Below are 13,310 nucleotides of genomic sequence, written 5' to 3'. Positions count from 1 at the left end.
TCAGACATCAGTAAAAAGTGTGATACAATGATGATGTATATCTTGTCTGTATATATGTTGTCTGTGCCCATAGGATTCCCCTATATATATTCAGTAGATATATATTTTTGTACATATCCAGATGTTTTCATAATTTTTTAGAGTAGAAATAATCTAAAAAAGATTATTCACATTTATATAGTATCACTCTGCTGCACAGTTAAAGGTATTAAAAGGACATGACAAGTTAAATTATTGCTAACCCTACATTTAAAAATGATAAATTTTATGTTATGTATATTTTATCAGAATCTTAAAAGTTATTTAAAATTTGGGGCAACTTTTGTTTATTATGAAAGAGGATGGCTTTGTCTGAAGTACCAGTTTGTTGTTGTTGCCTCTGTCAAGAGGCCCTCTTCTGCCACTACTCTTCTAGGTCCTTACCAGGACACTTCCCTTTACCCTTTAGATTGAGGAGTGGTAACAGCTCTAGCCTCTACTGTTGCTAAGCCTGGAGAATTCCCCTTAACCCTGCCATAGTTCTGTAACACAGGTTTAACTTCTGCTCTCCACTGAAGACAAAGGAGGAAAGAAATGCAGAGAATTGCATGTTGACTAGTCCAGAACTGTACATCAAAACATGTTGCTGCTTATGAGACACAACATAATTTAGGTGCATACAGAATTTAAAATGCACAAAAATTTGAACCTTTTTTATGCCATTGTACCTTTTTTTGGAGTGCCATTTAAAAAGAAAAGGAGCAAGCTGAGAGTTGAAGAAAAAGTAATCCTTATAAAATACTACTATACTGAAATGGGAACATGTTCTGAAGTGTTAGGGTGATAAATAGGACCCACAGACAACCATGGATTTAAATAAAGCGGTAATAATTCTATAGATGGGAGAAAGGCCATGTATCTAAGCAGTCACCTGATTATCTTATTCAGTACTGATGTACCAGTTTTTAACCTCACGATTAGGAAGAGTGAGTTAGCGATATTCCTCAGTTTGTGTCATACCCATTTATCATCGGTTGATTAAAGGATTGTTCTTCCATTTTCTAACTAGTCCCTATATAAGTGACCTTTAAATGTATTTGTTGTGTATCCTTTTGTTTTTATCTTATTAAAGGTTTTATTATTTTATATGCTTATATTTTAATTATACATTAGGTCTTAATCTAATTCTTATAGTCCCCTCCACCTTCCTCTTTCTTATTTTTTTCTAAGATCTGGCCATCTGGGCTGAGTGGTCATCTAATTTGTTTTGTCCAACTGGAACATTGTATTCCAGGTTGTTTGTTAAAATTAAACTATTAGATGTAAAATTTTGTAAGCGTATAAGGCACATAAAATGAGCATTTAAGTTTCATTTAAGTAAAGATGAATTTATGCTTATTTCTGTATATTAGAATTGAAGTTAAGAATTAGAACAGGAGTTAGGATCCTGTGGAAGATTATGGGAGATATAAACATCTATTTAGAAGAGTGTCTGTCTAGGAGTCTGTCAGAATTTTCAAAGAAAAGAATTGTAGGGCCTAAGAGAAACATACATTTTTTTTTTTCTTCTAGAAACAGTATGTTAAAATGCTTAGGTCTCAATATTAGCTGGCAAAAGCTCAATAGTTGAAAAATAATACCAGTAATATTAGAGAATCTGCTCATTATTTATTGCTTCTTAATTAATTTCTGCATTAAATTATATATGAACATTCATCTTCTTTTTTCTGTTATTTCATTGAAGCAGAATCATGTTCTTTGAATCCCCATCACTGAATCTTAACACAGAGTAAAATCAGTACAAATGCAAGATTCTAAATTTGAGATGCAGAGAGACAGTTTCATCTGTGGTAAGCACAGTGTCAGCAGAAGTAACTTCTCTTGGATCCCCTAACTAGATACTCTAAGTGGAAACTTCTGAATCTACCAGTTTGTGGTGATGATATGCCTTGTAGTCATGAAGAGGGGAGAGGGAGAAACTCCTAGGAGAGGATAAGATGGACCCTGACATTAAGGAGGATAATGACAGCACTGATCAGATCAGAGAGGGGCTTCTATCAGATGGAAAAAGATAACAAGGCATTTGGAAGCAGTGTTTTTTTTGTGGGAGGAGGATCTTAGGGGCTAGGAGGAAATGTGGAATTGATTCAGTAGTGGAATGGAAAAGGGTCAGGGAATTCACATCTGCTGAAAGCCAGTGTTGAGGCTTTTTGAAAGAAGTAGTTATTTGTATGTCAACACTTAAGTATTTGTAAAATCTTTGGTTGGAAGACTGGAACCTCTTGAAATTGATACTGATTTGGTATTCCATTCATTGTTGAATACTCCCTTGACTCGTTTTAAAAATAGCAATTCAGGGAATTAAACCTCACGTAATATAGTCCCTTTGTCTGGTTTCTTAAACCTTGGAGTTTTTTGTATGGCATAATAATTTCATTATTTTTACATTATTATGTTAACACATGCCATCAGTAGGACAAACAGTATTATCATTTTACAAATAAGGAAACCAGTAGTAAAATCAGCTTTAGTTTCTTTTTACTAATCTACATTGCCACCCTATCAATGGATATTTTGCTCTTTATAAAAGATGTAATTACAAAGATTGTTTTAATGTGGAAGAAATGTTTCTAACCGAAGGAACTGCATAGCCTGAGAAGTGTAAAAAACACATATATACATGCAAAAATATAACCAGTAAATGATGTAGATGGTATTCATTGAACTTAACATTCACTATAGCAGTACTTAATAAATTAATATAGATTTTTCCCATATTAAAATTATTTTAGCAGTTTTCCAACTTAGAACAAATACACAAATACTGTGAATTCTTTTAGTTTGAACATGCCTGTTTTCTATACTCAAAACTAAAGTGTTTGATTTTGACCAGTGGGAATTAGATTCCTTTTGTGGGTATGGAACAAGTAATTTGATCTCACATATTTCCAAATATGGTAGCCCCTCCCTTCCCCCAATAATTTGTTTTTAGTATGAAAATCAGGCAAACTGTATCATAAACCTGTATCTTTAATCTGAGAGACTTACTTTGGTTCAGGCCCGGCTTTAGTGGTACACACACAGATCAAGGTTGGTTTTGAGTAATCCAATGCTGTGCTAGGTCATTCCAGGTCTAGAGGGTCCTGGGATTGTACTAGTCATTTGGTTCAATATCTGGTTTATATTTGAGCCTGTGGAAAGATTTCACATGTAGGTGGTGGGATAAAGGGAAACAGATCGACTCATAGCCTATTAAATAGATTGGAGTTACAGCACTTTAAAGCTTAGCAATGTTGTTGTTCAAAAATAGGCTATGACAGGTCTTCCTGACTGATTTCTTATTGTATATTAAGGCTTCAGATGTTGCGGTTCAGATTAAGTAAATTTTAACTTTCAAAAACGTGGATAGCTGTATCTTTTTATAAAATACAGTTATTTCAAATACCATTTTGCTTCATGTTCCACTCTTTCTGAGAATTCCATTTTAGCTGCTTTGATTTTATTTTTTAGCCATTTGCTTTTAGATTAAAAACAAAAAAGCAAAACTCAAACTCGGTTGAAACTCAACACAAATTGCTGCCGCAGAACAAAAGTGCTGATCAAGTTAAATCAACCCCTGCAATGTGTATTGAAAGGAAAACCTCTCCTCTCCCCCAATTTGAAGAACAAGCATTTTCCCTGCCAAGAAGGGCTGACTTTAAATGGAGCAGCTGTCCATATTAGGAGCATAGGGTTGCTAAGGTGACCATGGCTGTTTGGAGAAGAATGCAGCTGAGAGGGCAAGTTCTTGATGTGTGAGCTGAGGGAAGGAATGTGGTGTGATTGTGCATCATTCCTCCTAATCACATGCTCACAAAGTGCTGTGTGGGCAGCATGTAGAAACTACAAGTCTGAGTGCGAGAGCTTGTGTGCGGTTAAAATAGTTTTGTTTTCATGTGAGCCAGAGGCTTACAGTTTAGGTTTAAAATGTTTACCTTGTGTGTATATATGTGTGTGTTTGGGGTTAAGGGAAGGGTGTTCTGTGGTGGATGAAGTGGGAATGAGTTTATTTCGCTCGATAGGTTTATACTTTCATGTTGATAAAAAAATTTATCTTGAGATACATGTTCTTCCCGACGTATCCCTTTCAGTCATGTATACTGTGATAATAGTTTCCCAAGTGAATGAGGTGTTCCTGATAATCGTTTCTTTTGCACTTTTAACTTTAGAATTATTTGGAAGTACTAAGAATATGTTGTCTAGTTGGGAGTCTTATTTACATAGGTCTTGGTAATGATTTTTTTGTATCTGACCCTGAAATCAAAAGCAACAAAAGCAAAAATAGTAGGATTATACCAAACTGAAAACTTCTTAGCAAAGGAAACCCATCAACAACAACAAAAAAGGCAACCTCCTGAGTGGGAGAAAATACTCACAAATCATATATCTGATCAGGGGTTAATATCCAAAATATATGAAGAACTCATATAATTCCATAGCAAAAAACAATCCAGTTAAAAAATGGGCAGAAAATCCAAATGGACATTTTTCACCAGGAAGATGTACAGATGGCCAGCAAGTACATGAAAAGATGCTTTATATCATTAATCATGAGGAAAATGCAAATTCAAGCCACAGTGAGATAGTACCTCACACCTGCTAGAATGACTCTAATCAGTAAGACTAGAATTAATAGATGTTGGTGAGGATGTGGAGGAAGGGGAAACCCTTGTGTATGTTGGTGGGAATGTAAATTGTTGCAGCCACTATGGTAAGCAGTATAGAGGTTCCTCAAATTAAAACTAAAACTACCACGTGTGCATGCATGCTAAGTTGTTTCAGTCGTGTCTGATTCTTTGCAACCCTGTGGACTGTAGCCCGCCAGGCTCCTCTGTCCATGGGATTCTCCGGGCAAGAATACTGGAGTGGGTTGCCATGCCCTTCTCCAAGAACTACCATATGATCTAGTAATTTCACTTTGGGGTATTTATCTGAAGAAGATAAAAACACCAGCTCAAAAAGATATATGCACCTCCCCATGTTCATTGTAGCATGATTTGTAATAGCCAAGATATGGAAATAATGTAAGTGTCCATTATGGATTAATGGATAATGAAGTGGTATTTATATATAATAGAATATTATTCAGCCGTAAAAAGAAAGAAATCTTGATGTTTGTAACATGGATTGACTTGAGGGCATTATGTTAAGTAAAATAAGTCAGTAAAAGACTTACTAGTAAAAGAACTTCTTATATGTGGAATCTAAAACCAAAGAAACCAGTCACCCACACCTCACCATGCCCAGCTCATAGATAGAAGAGTGCAGTGGTTGCCAGAGGCAGTGGGTGGAGGGTGGGAGAAATGGACTGGTTTTTTTTGTTTTTTAAGTTAAATTGAATTTTTTTTAAAAAGGAAGAACATCAGATAAATCCTATTAGAGGGATGTTCAACAATATAATTGACCTGTATTCCCTAGGAGTATTAGGGTCATCAAAAACAAGGAAAATCTGAGAAACTGTAGAGCCAAGAGGAGCCTACAGGCATATGATGATTAAATGTAATGTGGTATCATGGTTAGGATCCTGACACAAAAAGACTTCTGTAAAAAGCAAGAAATTTGAATCAAATCCTAAAAGATGATGCTGTTAAAGTGCTGCATTAGTATGCCAGCAGATACAGAAAACTCAGCCATGGCCACAGGACTGGAAAAGGTCAGTTTTCATACCAGCCCCAAAGAAGGGCAATGCCAAAGCATCTTTGGACTACCGCACAGTTGCACTCATTTCACAAGGTAGCAAAGTAATGCACAAAACTCTCCAAGCTAGGCTTCAACGTACTTCTTAAAAGTGAACCAAGAACTTGCAGATGTTCAAGCTGGATTTAGAAAAGGCAGAGGAACCAGAGATAAATTGACAACATCCGTTGGATTGTTGAAAAGGCAAGAAAATTGCAGAAGAACATCTACTTCTGCTTCATTGACTTCACTAAATAAAGCCTTTGACTGTGTGGATCACAATAAATGGTGGAAAGTTTTGCCTGCCTCTTGTGAAACCTGTCAAGAAGCAACAGCTAGAACCAGACATGGAACAACAGACTGGTTCCAAATAGGAAAAGGAGTATGTCAAGGCTGTATATTGTCACCCTGCTTATTTAATTTATATGCAGAGTACATCATGCGAAATGCTGGGCAGAATGAAGCGCAAGCTGGAATCAAGATTGCCGGGAGAAATATCAGTAACCTCACATATGCAGATGGCACCACCCTTATGGCAGAAAGCAAAGAAGAGCTAAATAGCCTCTTAATGAAAGGAGAGTGAAAAAGTTGGGTTAAAACTCAACATTCAAAAAGCGAAGATCATGGCATCCATTCCCATCACGTCATGGCAAATAGATGAGGAAACACAATGGAGAAACAGTGGCAGCCTTTATTTTCTTGAGCTCCAAAATCACTGCAGATGGTGACTGCAGCCATGAAATTAAAAGACACTTGCTCCTTAGAAGAAAAACTATGACAAACGTAGGCAGCATATTAAAAAGCTGAGACATTACTTTGCTGACAAAGGTCCGTCTAGGCGAAGCTATGATTTTTCCAGTAGTCATGTATGGATATGAGAATTGGACCATAAAGAAGGCTGAGTGCCGAAGAATTGATGCTTTTGAACTGTGGTGTTGGGGAAGACTCTTGAGAGTCCCTTGGACTGCAAGGAGATCAAATCAGTCAATCCTAAAGGAAATCAATCCTGATTACTCATTAGAAGGACTGATGCTGAAGCTCCAATACTTTGGCCACCTGATGCATAGAGCTGATTCATTAGAAAAAGACTCTGATGCTGAGAAAGATTGAAGGCAGGAGAAGAAGGTGACGACAGAGGACAAGATGGTTGAATGGCATCACTGACTCCATGGACATGAGTTTGAGCAAGCTCCAGGAGATGGTGAAGGACAGGGATGCCTGGCATGCTGCAGTTAGTAGGGTTGCAAAGAGTCAGACACGACTGAGAGACTGAACAACAGTTGTAACAAAGTTATGATATCAATATAAAATGTTAATAGATAACTCTGGGTCTGGGGTATATGGGAAATCTGTATTATCCTCAGTTTTTTTCTGAAATTGTTCTAAAAGCTTATTTTAAAAAAATTGATGAACCCTCAATTTTTGTTTTTTAAGCCCAGAAAGCATGTGCTTCACAACTGTTACCAGATTTTTGCTCATATTCCACTCTTAAATTCATGTTACTCCTGGAACAACACAAGTTTTAAAAAATCTAGTAAAAGAGTAATTTGCTTGAGGATATTGCATAACCGGTTCTTGCAAACAGGCTCAACATTTATTACGCTGCATTTGCTGCCAGCTGAAAGCCTACTCACAAGTGTTAGAAAGTTGTGTTTATTATAATCTAAGTCCTTTACTATCATAAAAATTTTAAATCTTTAAATCAACCAAAATTCTTGTAAGAAATATTGACAACACCTTTGAATGAGTAATTTGTTGCCTAGAAGTTCTTTCTTAACTCTTTAATATAATCTTATTTTTAGTAATTTAAATAGAAATGTTGATTTCAAATAAGTAACTTATTTTTCTATTTTCAGAACAGTTTTGCCTTGGAGACTTGAATGATTAATTGGTTATCTTTTTTATTACTACACCAAGTGTTACTGGGTCCATACATTAGGAAAACAGCATTTGTTGCCTCCAATCCAGATATTTCTTGGCTGGTAAAAAGGAGGAGTAATATATTCTGAATATTTTCCCTTTCTATCAGTCATACTTAGTTTTAACAAATAAACATATTATTTTTTAGTAATTTAATTAAAGTGAAAATGTGCGTGGTAGCTAACCCAATCTTAAACAAATTTCAGCCTTATCATAATAGGAATTTACAGCCTCTTTTAGCTTTACTTTTGGCTTACTTGTAGATGAAGGGAAAAAAAGATGAGCCCTTTATTCTTTGAATTTTTAAACAGATTTTTGGATGAATTAATGCAGAGAAAGAAAATATTTGAAGAAATTAATATATTGTTAATAGCTTAACCATTATTTCAGTAGCCTGTGATTTTCCAAACTTGTGCTTTCCACTTATGTAATTGCATTCCTTTTTTAGCTGAAGTAACTCCCAAGTAATTAAATCATAGAAATATAAAATAATTAGACCAAAGATATTGGTTTTGGAAATGCACATCACAGGTAGTTCAACTGATATTCAAAGACAATACTAGTTAATATTAGGCACCTTTGAAGGTTAATATAAACAGTAGTCTCAGTCCTAGAGTATTCTCCTTCAAGTAGGCCCATCTCAAGACTTCAGGAACTTCAAGGACTGACCTAGCCTGGAGGAATTGATACAGCTTGGTTAATGACTCTTAGGCAATTGACTTGCCCAGATAGACTCTTTAGGCATCACATGTATAAAAACTGCAATCCAGATGGCAGTCTTTATGTAGTATGAAAAGGAAGACATCTGATACAATGTGAAACTTGTGAGTATACTTTCCCACTTTTAAACCACCTGATAGCATTACTTCTAAGAGAAATTTTGTGGCATTATATAGTAAAATTCAAAGCATTTTTCATGAAGTGACTGTCAGTGTTTACACAAATCTAAGTGACAGTTTTAAGTTTTATTTTAAAAAATGCAAGTAGCCGAAATGTATAAACTTTCAGTTAGAAGATAAGTACTAGGGATGTAATGTACTGTGTGATAAACATAATTAACACCTCTGAATGCTATACATGAAAATTGTTTCAAGAGAGTAAGTCCTAAGAGTTCTCATCATAAGGAGAAAAAAAATATTTTATTTGTATCTGTGTGAGAAAGTGAATGTTCACTATATTGTGGTAATCATTTCATGTTATAAGTCAGATCATTATGCCATACATCTTAAATTTATACATGCTGTATGTCAATTATATCTCAATAAAACTGGTAGGAGAAAAACAAAAAAATAACTATTAAGTAATATATTAAACAGTAGAAATATGAGATTATTTGTAGTTTTATCGATATGTTTTAATATTTGTAGATATTCAGAGGCATCATTTATCATATGTGTGTTGCTAATGTGAGACATTATCCAATAATAGGGTATTTATGCATTCAAAGTAAAACTATCTGAGCAATTAACATGTGTATGGCACTCTCAAGCCACTGGGGATGCAGCAGTGAAGACAACTGTCTTTGCCCCCACAGAGTTTACATTTTGTTATGGCTTTAGGAAAGAAACAAAGAAGAAATTAAAATACAAGATTGCTGCTGGTAATAGTCATTTGGCGAATAACATAGCAGTATAATGGGGCTTCCCTGGTGGCTCATTTGGTTAAGAATCTACCTGCAATGCAGGAGACACTGGTTTGATCACTGGGTGGGAAAGATTCCCTGGAGAAGGAAATGACTACCCACTCCAGTATTCTTGCCTGGAAAATCCCATGGACAGAAGAGCCTGGTGGGCTCCATGGGATCACAAGAATCAGACACGACTTAATGACTAAATCACCAACCAAAGCAGTATAATAGGAAAAGGGGTTGCTGTTGTGGAGTAAAGGCTTAGATGTTTTCTGCAGAATGCTCAGGAGAGTTCTCTAAGAATTAGTTTGTGAGCAAAGACCTAAGACAAGTAAGGGAACAGGCTATGTGGGTATTTGGCAGAAGAGTGTTCTAGATAGAACAATTAAAGAAGCCTTGAGGTAGCAGTGATCAGTGCAAAGAAATAGAGGAAAACAATAGAATGGGAAAGACTAGAGATCTCTTCAAGAAAATCAGAGATATCAAGGGAACATTTTATGCAAAGATGGGCTTAATAAAGGACAGAAATGGTAGGAACCTAACAGAAGCAGAAGATATTAAGAACAGATGGCAATAATACACAGAAGAACTATACAAAAAAAGATCTTCATGACCCAGATGATCACGATGGTGTGATCACTCACCTAGAGCCAGACATCCTGGAATGTGAAGTCAAGTGGGCCTTAGGAAGCATCACTATGAACAAAGCTAGTGGAGGTGATGGAATTCCAGTTGAACTATTTCAAATCCTGAAAGATGATGCTGTGAGAGTGCTGCATTCAATATGCCAGCCAATTTGGAAAACTCAGCAGTGGCCACAGGAATGGAAAAGGTCAGTTTTCATTCCAATCCCAAAGAAAGGCAGTGCCAAAGAATACTCAAACTACCGCACAATTGCACTCATCTCACATGCTAGTAAAGTAATGCTCAAAATTCTCCAAGCCAGGCTTCAGCAATACGTGAACCATGAACTTCCAGATGTTCAAGCTGGTTTTAGAAAAGGCAGAGGAACCAGAGATCAAATTGCCAACATCCGCTGGATCATTGAAAGAGCAAGAGAGTTCCAGAAAAACATCTATTTCTGCTTTATTGACTATGCCAAAGCCTTTGACTGTGTGGATCACAATAAACTGTGGAAAATCCTGACAGAGATGGGCATACCAGACCACCTGACCTGCCTCTTGAGAAACCTGTATGCAGGTCAGGAAGCAACAGTTAGAACTGAACATGGAACAACAGACTGGTTCCAAATAGGAAAAGGAGTACGTCAAGGCTGTATGTTGTCACTCTACTTACTTAACTTATATGCAGAGTACATCATGAGAAACGCTGGGCTGGAGGAAGCACAAGCTGGAATCAAGATTGCCGGGAGAAATATCATTAACCTCAGATATGCAGATGACACCACCCTTGTGGCAGAAAGTGAAGAGGAACTAAAAAGCCTCCTGATGAAACTGAAAGAGGAGAGTAAAAAAGTTGGCTTAAAGCTCAACATTCAGAAAGCTAAGATCATGGCATTTGGTCCCATCACTTCATGGCATACAGATGGGGAAACAGTAGAAACAGTGGCTGACTTTATTTTTCTGTGCTCCAAAATCACTGCAGATGGTGACTACAGCCATGAAATTAAAAGACGCTTACTCCTTGGAAGGAAAGTTATGACCAACCTAGATAGCATGTTAAAAAATAGAGACATTTCTTTGCCAACAAAGGTCCGTCTAGTCAAGGCTGTGGTTTTTCCAGTGGTCATGTATGGATGTGAGAGTTGGACTATAAAGCTGAGCGCTGAAGAATTGATGCTTTTGAAGTGTGGTGTTGGAGAAGACTCTTGAGAGTCCCTTGGACTGCAAGGAGATCCAACCAGTCCACCCTAAAGGAGATCAGTCCTGGGTGTTCATTGGAAGGACTGATGTTGAAGCTGAAACTCCAATAGTTTGGCCACCCGATGCGAAGAGCTGACTCTTTGGAAAAGACCCTGATGCTGGGAAAGATTGAGGGCAGGAGAAGAAGGGGACAACAGAGGATGAGATTGTTGGATGGCATCACTGACTCGATGGACATGGGTTTGAGTGGACTCTGGGAGTTGGTGATGGACAGGGAGGCCTGGCGTGCTGTGGTTCATGGGGTCGCAAAGAGTCAGACAGGACTGAGCGACTGAACTGGACTGAACTGACTGAGGTAGGAGCATACTTAGTGTATTCAGAAACAGCCCGGAGCCAGCCTGTGTGGCTGGAGAAGAGTAGAGGGGAGAGTTGTAAAGCACCTGTGATCAGTACTGGAGTCAGAAGGGCAGAAAACCATACTAAAGTGTTTGGGACCTTGTAGGCCAGGCTGTTAAAAAGTCTTTTTAATTTTTAGTTTTGGGGGAATAGGGGAAGCCATGCAAGACTTTTGTCAGGCAAGACTGTAAACAACTTGAAATGGACCAAAAATGAACAGTTTTTCTGTCTTGCTGTTCATTGGGGTTATCTCTGTCTCGTTTTCCTTCCTTTGTCTTTTCTTTGCATTTTGCTTAGGATTAATTGAATACAGTTTTTAAAATTCCATAGAACCATTGTTAGTTTCTAAGTATTTAAAAGCTTTTTCGTTACATTTTTCTAAGTATTTCTAAGTATTTAAAAGCTTTTTTCTTATATCTTTCCTTGTGTTCTTTTTAATGCAAAGTATTTTTTAGTTTAGTTTTTGAAATTTACTTCAGTTGTAAGAAACTCAAGTCATCTCATCCAAATGCTTAACCAGTAGCAGAATCTACTGAACATTGGTAGTGACTGAGAAAGAACTCAACATTTAAAGGGAATCAGTTTTTTGTTAGATTGATGGAAATCTATGTTATTCTCATAGATGCATGTGGTTTTGTCCAAGTTAAGTCCATTATACCGTAAAACAAAAAGCTTAAAGACAGTTGACTCACTCCTCCTTATTGCTACATATTATTTTCTCCAGACTAACTTACTATGGTTTCTGCAGTCTTACTGGACTGTTCCCTGTATCCCATCTCACCTTGAATCATTGTCTTCTCTAGGTTCCTGTGATACCATATTATTGGTGATTTTCTTCCTGCTTCTTAGTGCCTGTTCAATCTCTTTTTGTGGGCTTCTCTTCCTCTGTAGTTTCCTTAAATGTTGGTGTTTCTGAGTTTCTCTAGGTCTTACTTTTCTTCTCACTGGGGCAATCTCATTTTGTCCCCTGTCTTGCATCCATAAGCTGATGACTCCTAGATCCTTATCTTCAGTTCAGATCTTTCTTCCGCCTCTGTACTTGTATTTCTGTTTATCTTTTGAGCATTTCCACTTGGATATACAGGCATTACAATATGTTCAAAATTGAGCTATCTGCTTCTGTAAACCTTGTGTCATTCCTGTGTTTTCTAGCTCTTTCAATGGATATTAACTAAGTGGAAATGTAGGTATGCTCCTTGACTCCTGCTTTTCTTCCCAGTCTAGTTGGTTAGCAGGTATTGTTGATGCTTCTGAGTATTGCTCTAATCCATCCTTCTTTCTCTTTCTTCATTGTTTGCTACTCTAATTTAGACTCCAGATTTCTGCAGCAGCCTCTAAACGTGTAACAGTCATATGAGTTAGGCAGTGGTGGTGTTTTTAACTTGCCTGTGGGGAAACATAGATTCAGAGATGTTAAGTAAGAACTCAGCTCTTTCTGGAGAAGGCAGTGGCACCCCACTGCAGTACTCTTGCCTGGAAAATTCCATGGACGGAGGAGCCTGGTAGGCTACAGTCCATGGGGTCGCTAAGAGTCGGACACGACAGAGTGACTTCACTTTCACTTTTCCCTTTCATGCACTGGGGAAGGAAATGGCAACCCACTCCAGTATTCTTGCCTGGAGAATCCCAGGGACGGCATAGCCTGGTGGGCTGCTGTCTATGGGGTCTCACAGAGTTGGACACAACTGAAGCAACTTAGCAGCAGCAGCTCTTTCTAGTTCTAAGGCTCATATTTGCACTATATCATGCTGCTTTGCTAGCATTATCGTAGATTGATACTGCCTTCTATTGGAGGAATTTATAATGCTTAAAATGAAGCATTATTTTAGATTCTAATGTGGTATTTCAAA

The 13,310-nt window shown here is 37.3% G+C and overlaps 1 protein-coding gene and 1 long non-coding RNA gene across 3 annotated transcripts in view; one reads left to right on the top strand and one right to left on the bottom strand.

Annotated features, from left to right (window-relative positions):
- FRS2 (fibroblast growth factor receptor substrate 2) overlaps positions 1-13,310 on the top strand; it is a 104,921-nt gene that overhangs the window by 58,135 nt on the left and 33,476 nt on the right. The gene's annotated exons all lie outside the window — the stretch shown is intronic.
- Positions 1-13,310, bottom strand: part of LOC145545369 (uncharacterized) — an 82,089-nt gene that overhangs the window by 67,960 nt on the left and 819 nt on the right. The window contains exons 2-3 of the long non-coding RNA XR_014082027.1: positions 12,242-12,846; positions 3,028-3,170 (exon numbers count right to left, since the gene is read on the bottom strand). This is a non-coding gene — a long non-coding RNA (uncharacterized LOC145545369). The remainder of the gene's footprint in view (positions 1-3,027; positions 3,171-12,241; positions 12,847-13,310) is intronic.

The sequence above is a fragment of the Giraffa tippelskirchi genome, chromosome 4 (genome assembly GCF_054371585.1).
Source record: "Giraffa tippelskirchi isolate mGirTip1 chromosome 4, T2T-mGirTip1v1.2.pri, whole genome shotgun sequence".
Lineage (NCBI taxonomy): Eukaryota > Metazoa > Chordata > Mammalia > Artiodactyla > Giraffidae > Giraffa > Giraffa tippelskirchi.
Note: the sequence above shows the minus strand (reverse complement) of the source record. Positions and strands in the feature narration are given on the sequence as shown.